The sequence below is a fragment of the Delphinus delphis genome, chromosome 14 (genome assembly GCF_949987515.2).
Source record: "Delphinus delphis chromosome 14, mDelDel1.2, whole genome shotgun sequence".
Lineage (NCBI taxonomy): Eukaryota > Metazoa > Chordata > Mammalia > Artiodactyla > Delphinidae > Delphinus > Delphinus delphis.
The window spans coordinates 2,588,947-2,602,222 of record NC_082696.1 but is presented as its reverse complement, the minus strand read 5'-3'; positions in this window follow the sequence as shown (position 1 = coordinate 2,602,222).

Genomic DNA, 13,276 nt, shown 5'->3' with positions numbered 1-13,276 from the left:
CCCCTTGCAGGCAGAGCGGAACGTCTCACAGGGTTTATCGAGCAGGTGACAGGGGCGGAAGGTGGCCTGATGCCCCGAGGACCAACCTGATTCTTCTCCTGTGACTCCTGAATATTGGAAGGTGCGCGCCGGCCTCACTCCCTGTGCAGAGGGAGAAGGGACAGATTGTGGTAGAGGGAGTGCAGAGGGGCTGCCGTTCTGAAAAGGCCCACGATCGTTCCTTCTCTTCCCCGGGGCCCTCGGTCTGTGTTTCATGGGCTCTCAGAACAGGGATACAAGGACCATCTCTTGGTCTGTCTTTCCTGGGTGGAGACGACGTGCAGGCTTTTTCACTCCGCAGCACCTCTGGCTGGTGCCACCTGAAGGCTGAACCCCATGCAGAACTGAGGGGACCTCTGCCTGGTATCACTCACTGGAAACAGCTTTTGGTGGGTTTACGGACAGACTTGAGCAGGCCCCCCAATTTAATTTTCCCTCCCAGCATTTAGAGAGCATATGCTGGATCCCTCACTAAACGTCCGTGTTTCGGGACACGACAGACACGAGACACTGAAACGAGAGACTGACTGTCAGACAGACAGCATTTACCACACCCACTTGCTGGACGTGGCCCTGTCGCTGGCTCTGGCCGGTGGGTGTGAGAGGGACGGTGTCCTTCCAGCACCGGCATAAGAAGTGGCTGTGCTTTCGCTGCCTCTTCTTCCCTGACTCGTGCCCGGAGGTCTGAACCTGGGTCAGAATTCAAGGGTGTCTGTGAACTCGAGCGCCAGGAGAAAATGACATTTGTATTTCTAATCTCTACCCGATCTTCAGCGTCTCCTTCAGTTATGAACGCAGGCAAAAAACGCAGCTGCACCAGGATGAATGATTTTGTATTAACAGAAAGCACGTTTTCATATTACATACTTTGCTATCCTATGTGCTTTTGAAAATGTATTTAAAAACACTATTCTGAGAAAAAGCCCATTCACGAGACCACCACACGGGGTTCATGGCATAAACAAAGATGAAGCCCACCAATAAGGAGAAAGGGGACCCACGGAACCACCACACCAGGAGCCTGGACCCCGAGTCACCGTGTGGAATCTGCCCAACAAGTAAAACATGGGTGCTGGACATTCCAGGAGTGAGAACTAAATTTGCAGGGTGGGGAGCCGCTGAAACGTTGGGTATGTTATTACAGCAGCTAGATCGCCCAAGTGGTACAGAACACGCCAGGCAAGGGGTGGGAGCAGGGGTCTCTGCAAATCAACAAGTCTGGTTTGCACACTGGTGTGGATGGCTGGTGCCCTGCGATCTCTGTTCACCTCCCCGGCATCACAGTGCCATCCTGGGGGTAGAGGCGGTTCTGGGCCAGCCCGAGTCAGGCTGCATGGACTGTTCCTCCAGCAGGTTCACAGAGCTCTGCCCATCTGAACTTTCTCTCGGTGAGACGCAAGGCCAGTGATGTTAGGTCATTATCACCCTGGCCTTGGAAATGAGGCCACAGGTCATGTCACCCACTGGCTTCACAAGGGCTGTGGGAGACTGGAAATGGTGGTGGAGTGACACCCTTTCATGCAAAGGTGTCCGACTGCCGTTTAACCAGCAACTCTTTTTCCACCACAGGGGATGGGCAGTCACATCCAAGCTGGAACGCAGCCACGTAGCGGGAATGCTGAATCCTCAGCAACGTGGAACAGGAGGACAGGAGGCTGGGGGCGTGGGTGAGGATGGGACCTCCACCCGCAGGAGGGTGGGCCGCCTCCCGGACCAGGGTGATAACTGCGAAACCTCAGCTCGTGCCAGAGTCAGTCTAAGCCCTTTATACCTGTCACTCCCTAACGCGTCCCATTTCACAGCGAGGAAAGTGAGTCAGGAAGCCAGTAGGTACCGTAGGCAGCTGGGAGGCAGACCCAGGGCTCTGCATCCCTCCTGGACCCTCATGATCCGAGGCCCCTGCCTATGGGTTTTGTTGCTGTTCTCACTGCCCCCAGCCCCCGACCCTGTCTGTGTTCCTGGCTTGACTCAGCCTTCTGGTTGCTGTCTCAGTGGTTGTGAATATACATGGGTCCATGCCCTAGATCTAGAGCCCAGTCCTACATCTGCCTGGCTGGAAGCAGCGTGGCGCAGAGAGGAAGCTTCTCGTCTTCCCGTGGGAAGGACGGGGCAGGGTCACGCAGGCCACGAGACCTCCCAGCTCCAGGCCCCTGGCTGGTGTGTAGCCTGAAACCATGCTTCTCACCCTTCACCAAGCACCGTCATCACCTGGGACCCTGTGAAGATGCAGACTCTGACCCGCAGGGCTAGGCAGGGCCCGAGACTCTGCATTTCTAACCAGAGGTGCCGATGCTGCTGGCCCGGGGCCCACACTGGAGTGCCATGACCTCTAGGAGCTGTTTTTCACATCCTTTAGGATGAGCACGAGTACACCTGCCCCACTCCCTCCCGAGAGCCGCTCAGAGCACCCGGTGAGTAGCAGCAGGAGGAAACAGTGAAATCAAAGCTCTGCCCACGCCTCCGTGATTTGCTGCTGGAGGGACCTTTTGGGTTCCTGCTGTCAGTCCCTGAGGAACCAGAGCGGAGATCTTAGCTCAGAAGGCTGACAGCAGGGGCCGGCTGGCCGCCAGGCCACACAGAAGAAAAAGATGCAGACCGCAGGAGCCGGCGGGGAAAAAAGCACCCACGAGACATGGCTCCCAGCTGACAGTGCCCTGGTCAGCTCCCGACACGGTGAGATGGACACCAGCAGCTCGGCTGGTACGGTGCCGGGGGCAAGAGGATGCCGGGTAAATCCCAGGTGAGCATCTCAGCTGGGATGTAATTTAAGGATGAAAAGGTGTGTCACTTCTGGTCTCTCCCTTACTCCTTGAGGGTTATAATGTTAAAAGGATGTTAGAGTCACTAAACACTTGCCCAGCAAGTCCCAGCTGGAGAAGTAAAGCTCAGGGTCAGCTGGGCCTTCTGGTCTACCCAGTCACGTGGCTCCGAGCAAGTGACAGCACGTGCAGGACCGTGACCCAGTAGAAGGGTGCAGGGCCATTCGGTGCAGTGACTGTCTGGGGAGCAAAATACCGCAATTGTAGCCTCAGCCCAACTCGATAGATGTGGGCTTTGAAATTCAGGTCACAATTCCCAGCACCGAGATTAAGAAGTCCAGCCTGTGGCTCTGTGTTTCCTCGTCCTGGCCCACCTCCTCCCTCTGCTCCAGCCTTGGCTGTGGTGGGAGGGGCCCCAAGGCTGAGCTGGGTTTCCATGGAGGTGCAACGGCTGACAGCACTCGGCTCTGGACACTTGCAAGAACACATTACGTAACGTCCACAGCAGAAGGGCAAGGACACCCAGTGGTCTTAAACTCCTGAAGGTCTTTGCGGAGGTTTGGAGAGAGATTGAATTTTTTTCTGTTCTGGAAACCACAGACACAGGGCAGGAACCAAACAGAATGTGGAAGCAGATAGAAGAGAGATACTTGGGGACTTGGGCAAGATCTCTGTGACGTGGGACGTCCCCTGAGGGCCTCCCGACCCTGACCTCACACCTCACATGGGAGCATTTAAGTGTCATCTTCTCTGATGGGCAGGAAGAGGGAGGGGCCGCATTTCCCCTGCTCACATGTGTCCACAGCCTGGGGCTCACCACCCCTCACCCCAGCAGGCACTCTGTGAACTGCTGTTGAATAAGTGAATTAACAAGTGAAGACGACACTGGGTGGGAAGCACAGGAGTTGCAGAGGACAGGGTGACAGACCCTCCCTAGGAAAACGTCCATCACCATAAATAATGAGCCCACAAACCACCCATCACAGAAATGTAAAACACAGCTCCACGCGGATCCAATGTACATTTCCTCCCTCCAGAGTTCATGCGTTCTTTTCCTTAGGACAGATGGGACACTCTGGTAAAATAATTTTTGTCCAGGAAGCTACTAGGAATCCTGGTGACTCTCGGTCTGGGGTTTCCGGAGGGACCTTTCGCACAGCCTCTCAGTCATTCCCAACAGAATGTGCTGCGGCCCCTGACACCCATCCCAGCCACAGCCACACGCCCTCCTTCGACTCCACAAGCTCCATGAATGGTTCTGAACCCCTGCAGTGGACAACCGTTCACTCAAGTGCCGGGTCCAGCTCTGCCCTGCCCCAGCCTCCTTCTGCCCCAGGCCTGGTCCTCCTGCTTCTTCCCTCACTACCTCTCCTCCGTAAGCTCTCCAGCATTCGACTGGAATTGGAGGTGTTGGTGTGAACTCATGGTTTGCCATAGACGTGGATCAATACAGAAATATGTGTAGATGTTAACGGTAGAAAGGTATTTTTTCTTTGGAGAGAAGGCTGGTTCCAGCGCTGGAAAGTACGACACGACCTTGAGACACACTGTTGTACCAGAAAGTCAGGAAATGCTCAGCTGATAACAAAGACGTGTGGAGGGAACAGGGCCAGCCCACAGGCTCCCGCCAGCCAAACTGGGGGCTGTCTGCACATTAGAACAAATAACAGAAGTAATGGATTGCTACTCAAGGAGGAACACAGGAGCCTTGAGTCCACAGTGACTTCAATTACTAAACTGAAAGGATGATAAGAAACGGGATATTAACGTAACTCCAAATCTGTCCACACACAAAGCAGTTTTTAATTACAAAGAAGGAACTTGGCACCTGCGGGGGTGCTGACAGGCACCCGCCTGACGGGTCACGTAGGAACCAGGCGCCCGCTGAGCGGGGCCCGCGGAGACTCGGTAGGCGTGACAAAGACGCGTGACCCGAGGAAACGTCAGACGAAGCCACGCGGGGGACAGCCTACCAAATACCTGCCTGTGAGTTCCCAGGTGCCAAGACCATGAGAGGCACCTTAGTCCCGGGGAACGGCCCAGACTGAAGCGGACGGTGGCCACTAAGTGTGGGAGGGGGTCCTGGGTGATGCTTTGCTCCAAAGGTGATGTCGGGACAATCAGTGGAGGTGGCGTGAGGTCTGTGGATTGGGCAGCAGTGGGGCATCAGGGCCGCTGTCTGGATCCAGGCGGCTGGGTTGTGAGTGTGGAAGAGAATGTCCTTCCTTGTAGAAAACGCACAGTAAACATTTGGGGATGATGTGTGTCGTGGCAGCAACTCACTCTCAAAGCCTTCAGGGGGCAAACGTTCTTTGCACCATTCTTGCAACTTTCCTGAATACTTAAAACTCGTTAAAAAGAGGAAGAGATATGGTGTCAGGTGGCCACGTGTCCCTGAGTGACTAAGGGGCAGGATCGGGAGGGAGGGCCACTGGTCACCACATACTTCGGTTCCACGTTTTGCCTGTTTCCACCTATTCTGTTCATGTTGGTAGTAACATCTGTGTATTAGGGTCCCCAGGGAAACCTGCAGGTTTATAGGCTAGAGATACACGTAGGAGGGGATTTATTGTAGGAAGCGCCTCATGCAGTTAGGGACACCGGAAGTCCCACAGTCGACCATGAGAAAGCTGGAGACCCAGGAAAGCCCATGGTGTGATTCAGGCTGAGGTCGAAGGCCTGAGAACCGGGGGCTCCCACGCCCAAGGGCAGGAAAAGGTGGCCATCCCAGCTTCAGCGGGAGAAGAATTCGCCCTTCTTAACCTGTTTGTTTCATCCGGGCCCACCTCACGCCACTGAATCACAAGCTCTTCTCTTCCGGAAACCCCTCACAGACATGACCAGGAGTCTGGGCACCCTTAGCCCAGTCAAGCTGACACGAAGCATGAAGCATCCCAGTCTGTATCTGCACACGCTCATTCTTTCTGGGAGGCGGGGACCCTGCAGGACGCCCGGCAGGAAAGCGTGAGATGACCTCTTCATCTGCCCCACAAAGGAGAACATCGGCAAACAACCAGCTCAGAGGGAGACCCGGGAGCTCAGCTGGCGGGGGCCTTGCACGTGTCAAACAGGCAACGCGTAACCCGAAGTGTATATATTAGCCAGGGCTCTCCAGAGACACAGAACCAGCGGGCGCGTGCATGCGTGCGTGCGTGCGTGCGTGTGTGTGTAGAGAAAGAGAGAGAGATTTTAGTTTAAGGGCTGGCTCCCATGATGATGGAAGCTGGCCAGCCCCAAACCGGCAGTCCAAGTCTGAAGTCTGCTGCGGAGTCCCCTGTTGCTCAGGGAAATCAGGCTTTGCTCTATCCAGGCCTTCAGCTAGTTGGCTGAGGGCCACCCGCAGTGGGGGCACCATCTGCTTTACTCCAAGGCCACCCCTTTAAAAGTTAATCTCATCTAAAAACACCCTCGCAGAAATATCCAGAAAAATGTCTGACCACATATCTAGGCCTTGTGGCCCGGCCCAGCTGACACAATAAATGAACCATCACAGAGGATCAAGACATTGACCACAAAGCCCAAAAGGAAAGCAAAATAAATTTTCAATTCTCCTAGGCTGTCTTTTCATGATATAGTTTCATTGTTTTAATACAGGGTAAACTGCCTGAACTTCATGGCTACGGCCCGAGTGCGGCGACATATTCAAACCTCCATGTCCCTGTTCCCCTGCGTTACCAAGTGTGACGGATAGCATAGCGGCCCCCCATAGCGTTAAAGACAACACAAGGGCAGACCCGTCCTGAGCTCAGCGGAATGAGTGACCCGTCTGTGGAATTTACAAGGCTGGCAGACTCTTTCCTAGAGACACTGTCGACCACAGAAAGTCCCTGGTGAATCCCAGCAGCCAGGGAGGAAGGCAGAGGAGAGCTCACGGATCGTGGGCTGCTCACCCAGACGCTTCTGCAAACCAGGAAGTGACAGCGATGCCAACAGCAAAGCCGAGCGAAGAGGAACCAACAACTAATTTTATCATAACAAGCCACACTCACCTGCCATCTGCCTGCCGTCACAACCTTGGGAAGTTACCATTCGAACTTTCTGATCGACAGACATGGTCGTGCTGCCCTTCCTCAAAGCTGGCCACACTGGGTACAACTCAGAGGTGAGAGACCCGGGACTGGGGTGTGAGGCCGACAGGACACAGTCTGGAAAACGCTTTCCTTCCAAAAAGGCTCAGATCGTCTTCAGGGCTCTTGTCCCCGGAACCCAAGGTGTCAGTGAACCTGTCATCGTGCTTCCCACAAAAAAGGAGGCACCCAGGCCACCCAGTCCTCCTGAGACTCAGCGCCCTCGAGGCTGTGCTGGCTGCAGGCGACACATGTGGAGCAGACGTCGCAGGCCCGAGTCAGCGCTATCCTCTGCTCCAGCGAAGAACTTGGGGAAAAGGCGTCACCACAAAACCAGCCGCCCCGGATGTAAAGCACTCCCGCCAGCAGCGGGGCCGAGGGCAGCCTGCTGTCTCCGGACAGGACGCGACCCCGGTGTCACTGCATCATCGGAGCCGCCGGGGACACAGGTGGCCAGAGCGCCCCTGCCCAGACGTCCACAGAGCCATTTGAGGAGGTGTCCGGGGGTCTGTGTCCGCAGAACCCCAGCAGGGTTGTTCTGCTGAGCCCCGACCTCTGGGGACCTGGACGGCCCTGCCCCGGCCAGCGGACCCCCGGGCCCCAGGGCAGCCTCCACCAAGTCCAGGAACTTCTCTGCGCGCAGCAGGGCCCAAAGGAGAGGGGGACACACGCAAGGCCACACCTCGGGCCTCTACCCACAGTTAAAGAAAGTTGGAGACGCCCCTGTAGAAACTCAACAGAAACTCCGACCAAATAGAGCTGGGCGGCCAGAGGGGGGAGCCTTGTGCCCTGTGACCTTGGCGGAGCCCGACGGGAAGAGAAGAACTCGGCCAATGACCATGCGCACCGTGACTGCGGCCCTCCCACCACTTCCTCTTCCTCCCGAACGCTCTCCGCCCGCTGCCCCTCGGGGACTCGCACGGGCTCGCGCCCTCGACCCTGCATTGCGATTCTCTGCTGATCCCAGGAAACCCTTTTTTTTTTTTTAATTTATTTATTTTTGGCTGCGTTGTGTTTTTGTTGCTGCGCACAGGCTTTCTCTAGTTGTGGTGAGCGGGGGCCACTCCTCCTTGCGGTGCCCGGGTCTCTCATTGCGGTGGCCTCACCTGCAGCGGAGCACAGGCTCCAGGTGCACAGGCTTCAGTAGTTGTGTCTCGCGGGCTCCAGAGGCAGGCCCAACAGCCGTGGCGCTCGGGCTCAGCTGCTCCCCGGCACACGGGATCCTCCCGGACCAGGGCTCGAACCCGCGTCACCCGCACTGGCAGGCAGACTCCCAACCACTGCGCCACCAGGGAAGCCCAGGAAACCCATCTTTGCCAGGCAAACCTCTGCCAGGCTGTTTCAGGCTGGCCCCAGCAATCGGCCCGGGTTGTCCGGCTGAGCCTGTGCCCCCAGCGCCAGCCTGGGAACAGGACCGGAGGGCTGGCGAGGGAGTAGCCTGGCCTGGGAGCAGAGGCTGGTCACCCATTTCCGCCCTTCACAAACTTGATGGGCAATCTGCCCTGGGACCGGGAGTGTGCTCGGCTGGCATTTCTAAAAGTTCCAATGCATTTTTCATGCCAGTAACCGTCACTGTGTGCTTAGCAAGTTGATTTACATTTTTTTCCCTCTGTTCTTAGTTAAAATGGCAAGGATTACACCCTGCAGGGTTGTTACAAGAATCAAATAAGAACATTCATGTAAAATAGCTCGTATGTGACTTTAGGCGCTTATTAGGTATTACAATTAAGCACGGAACATAAAATGTGGTTTCTCTGCTGGAATCCCCCAGCTCTGAATAGTGCCTGTAAGAAGGGGACCACTTGTCCTTCTATGTCTTCTACAGAAGAAATGAAAGAGAAAAAGGAGTTCAGGGAGACTCGGTTCAGGAGAGAGTTGTTTTGCTTTACAAAGGAAATGACCTGGAACCTGCTGCCAGGTGGGCTGGAGGCCTGGCACAGCTGCTGCGGTTTTGTCCCACATGGAAACCAGGCTCAGGGAAAAGCCACCATGTGGAGGAGGACAGAGCCCAGCCAACTGTGCAGTAATGGAGCTGGGCCCCTGATCAAACTGTACCTGAAGGTAGCGTTTTCAATTACTTGAACCAATTAATTCCCATCATTTTAAAGAAAGCTTCCATTTTTTGGTTATTTATAAGTGTAAGTGTCCTAACTGATAAGCATACGTGCATATCATGTTTCCATGAAGGCATATGTTTATATTTATGATGGTGATATATGAACGTGAAAGAAATACCTATAAATGTGATCATGGATCACTAACACACTTAAAAGGGAAGATTCTCCTAATTCTAGTAAATCCTCCTTCGTTGCTGCCTGCCGGGTAATATTCTACACCTCAGGTCTTTCACCAGCAGTAAGTGGCACCCCACTGTCCCCCCCATCGCCAAAACCACTGGGTTTCTAGGTGTTGCCATAGATTAGACCCTCAGTTATAGCAACATTGAATTATATTCATGGGGCTACCCTAGCAGCGCAGTGGTTAAGAATCTGCCTACCAATGCAGGGGACATGGGTTCGAGCCCTGGTCCGGGAAGATCCCACACGCTGCAGAGCAACTAAGCCCGGGCACCACAACTACTGAGCCCACACGCCATAACTACTGAGCCCACGTGCCTAGAGCCCATGCTCCGCAATAAGAGAAGCCACCGCAATGAGAAGCCTGCACACCACGAGGAAGAGTAGCCCCCGCTCACCACAACCAGAGAAAGCCCGCACGCAGCAACGAAGACCCAACTCAGCCAAAAATAAATAAATAAATAATAAATTTGTTAAAAAAAAAAATGATATTCATGGATTTAAATAGAGCTGCCTACCCGGGAGGGAGACACCTAGCGCCCTGGATGGGGCCACTCAAATATTTCTTGCTGTGGCTGTTTCTAGTCTGCTCTAAAACAGAAAAACAATTCAGGTGACATTCAAGTCTCTGATGAATGGGGTACCATACACCTGAATAGGGGGAACATGTTGGTGATTGGCTGAATTTTCTATTTTCAGCCGCTAAGTGGCCACTGATGAACATGGTCATCTTTGATCCATTGCTGACTGTCTCTCCCCAATTCTGGGTAAACATTTACTAAGTACCTACCATGTCCAAGCAGCTGTCAGGACACCGAGGCAGCAGGAAGAGCTCACATCTCGTGGTGGGGCCCGAAGGTACCCCAGTAACCAAGAGGGCAGCACAGGTGGGGATCGGGTCACTCCAGCTGTGCAAGCTGGGTCAATGTCTTTGCTGGTAAAAATTGGCCTGTGTTACTCTGTGGGCTGTTCAACATCAAAAAGGAATAGGAAAAGTTATTGCATAATTCTCCTCCAGAAAAAAAGGGCCCGTGAATGTATGACAGCTGCACAGGTTGAAACGTTCAAAGCAAACCTGTGCAGAGTCACTGCAGGATTTTACAGGTCCTCACCCTGACATCTCCAGCTTCCTAATAACCTCACCTCATCCGAGCCTGGGATGCTAAACCTGTCCTTTCTAACTATAGCCAATGCAAGACTCACTATAGTCACTCAGAAAAATGGAATTCCCATCCCAAAAGTTATGTAAACTTGCAGCATTTCTCACTATCTGTCAAAGGTTTTGCTCAGGACAAGCAAATCCTAGTCACTGCCCTCCTCCCGTCTATGGGAAACTGAGACCATCCCATAAATGATGCAATAGATTTATCTTCTTACAGAAGCACAAATACTGATTTAAAACCGGGGATTGTGTCCTGCTCATTTCATTTCCTGAGCCAGATCTTGTGAGGAAAAGCAGCTTTCTTATCTTCCCCTAAGGGTTTTTCAGCCCTCTGCAGTGATGAATAGAGCCAATAGAGCTGAATTTTGAAAAAAAACACAGTACAATTTCAGTTGCCTTAGGCCCTGGATTAAATTCTTTTTATTCCTGATTGAAAGTTCACAAAACACCACAGAAAGATAAAACAGACAATTAGACAATTTGTGAGCCCTCCTCCTCTGGGCACGATGTAAGCTAACATGCTTCACAGACGTGTCTGCCACATGCATCTCTTCCTTCATTAGTTCATTCATTTATTCACACAATGACTAGACAACATTGGTGTTGAGCTAATGCCCCTCCAGACTCTTCGGTGACTCCACGGGCACAGAAATAACTCCCTGCCTTTAAAGGCTGAGATGACCTTTGAGGCCCTACCCCACTGCTGCCTGCTCACAGCCCAGTGGGACAGTCGCAGCGGCCTCCCTGCTTTTCTCAAACACACCAGGTATGTGCTGCCCCCGGGCCTTTGCACTTCCTGTTTCCATCACCTGGAAGATTCTTCCTCCATGGTTGGCTGCCTCACTTCCTTCAGGTTCTTGTGCAAAATTATATTCAGTGAGGCCTTCCCTGATGACCCTGGCTCCTTCCCTGGGTTTCAGGCTCGGAACACCGACTTCTACCTCCCCTGTCGCCTACGGCCTGGTGCTTACTGGATTTGATCCAAGTTATCAGACATGTCATCACTACCTGCTACTATGCTCTAGGCCACACAGAAATGTTGATTAAAAGTCATAAGCATTTACTGGGCCATGAGCATGTTACGAACTGCTAAGCCTGCTCTTATATTTATCCCATGTGGTCCACAAAACAGCTCTGAAATCACATGACCGTCGACATTTTACACTGTGCTGCGTTTCCCTCCTCAGATCACCCCCCCACACTGTTACACCATCCTGCTGAAGTCCCAGTCTACCCTCAAGAAATGCTCAGACTGTATAATAATAATTTTTAAAAAGAGTAGCCTATTAAAAAGCGCACCCAGGGCTTCCCTGGTGGTGCAGTGGTTGAGAGTCCGCCTGCCGATGCAGGGGACGCGGGTTCGTGCCCCGGTCCGGGAAGATCCCACATGCCGCGGAGCGGCTGGGCCCGTGAGCCATGGCCGCTGAGCCTGCGCGTCTGGAGCCTGTGCTCCGCAACGCAACGGGAGAGGCCACAGCAGTGAGAGGCCCACATACGGCAAAAAAAAAAAAAAAAAAAAAAAAGAATCATTGAGTTTCAGGTGTATTTCTTTCATACACCATAGAGTTAGGTTTTGCTTTTGAGCCAATTTGAAAAATCTCTTCTTTTTAAACCCACAAGTGAAGTCCACTCACATGTATTTACATGGCTATGTTTGGTCTCAATTCTGAGTTATATCACGTTGCAATTACGGTGTGCATTATGTTTCATTTACTGTTTCCCTGTGTGGTGTGCCTTTTTACTTTGTTCATTTATTCTGGTGCTTAGGAAGGTTTGTGTTTTCACTCTAGTGATAATCTTTATATTAAGGCTCTTTACAGTGTAATTGTGTCACCGAGTCCAAGCTCGCTCTGCTCGCCCGCTGCACAACAGGCCAGTGAATCGGAGATGAGGTGTTGAAGCAAGGAATACGACCTTATTCGGGAGGCCTGCAGACCAAGAAGATGGCAGAATAAGTCTCAAAATAACCATCTTATCAGGGTTTGGATGCCAGTTTCTTTTATAGCACAGAGAAGGGGAGGAGATGGGGAAGTAAAGTATAAAGGCGATAAGTTTTGCAAATATCCCGTGGAATGGCCAGCCTTGGGGAGAGAATGTGTTAATTTCTTCTTTATTGCAGCCATCCCCAGGTGGACAGGGTCCGGATGTTTCCCTGAACAAAGGCACTTTGATTTAACCTTCAGGCAGAGGGTCAGTGTTCCCTGAGGCAGGCCATTATGTGTAGACAGTATCCTTTTAGTGAACAAAAGCGGCTGAAAGCAAAGGTTGAAGTAAAAGAAACAGATCAAACATGTAGTCAGATTTGGTCCTTCCCTGTTACAGTTGGTGTCCTCGAAGAAGAAAATTAAAACATTACAGAACTAACATTTAAAACTATAACCCTTGAAAACATTCTAGAGATAAAAGACATGAACCTACATATTTGAAAGGACCCACTGGGTACCAGGAGAGATTGAACCAGAATGATCGCTGAGACACATCCCAGCCAACCGGCCCCATGGAACCCACCTTCACAGCCCTTCTCAACCATCCCGCCCCCCTTCACCTTCTGCCCCCGGGGTTGGGCTGTTTGCTGCCTCCTTTGCCTCCAGAAGTTCATGCATATAGAGCTCACCCGAGGGCCCACCTGGCTGTAACTAAGCTACTCCCATCTTGAACGTACACATTGTGAGAACAGACACATGTGAGGTGCTGCTGTCTCATCTTAGTCCTCGTGCATTATGACAAAGGCAAAAGTGACAAAGAATAACCCTAAACTTGTCTAAGAAACCCCTTCAGCCCTGACCAAGTCAAGCCACTCAATTGCAGGGGTTCTACCTGTGTTGCTTCTTCAAAGATTTCCTTCTTCATTTTCTTATGAGGCTAATAGGTCAGTGGAGAAACTAGACAAGGCACTGAGCAAGGTCTGCTCGAAAGGGTACAAAGGTGCACAGCCCGACGGGTCCTGCTTGT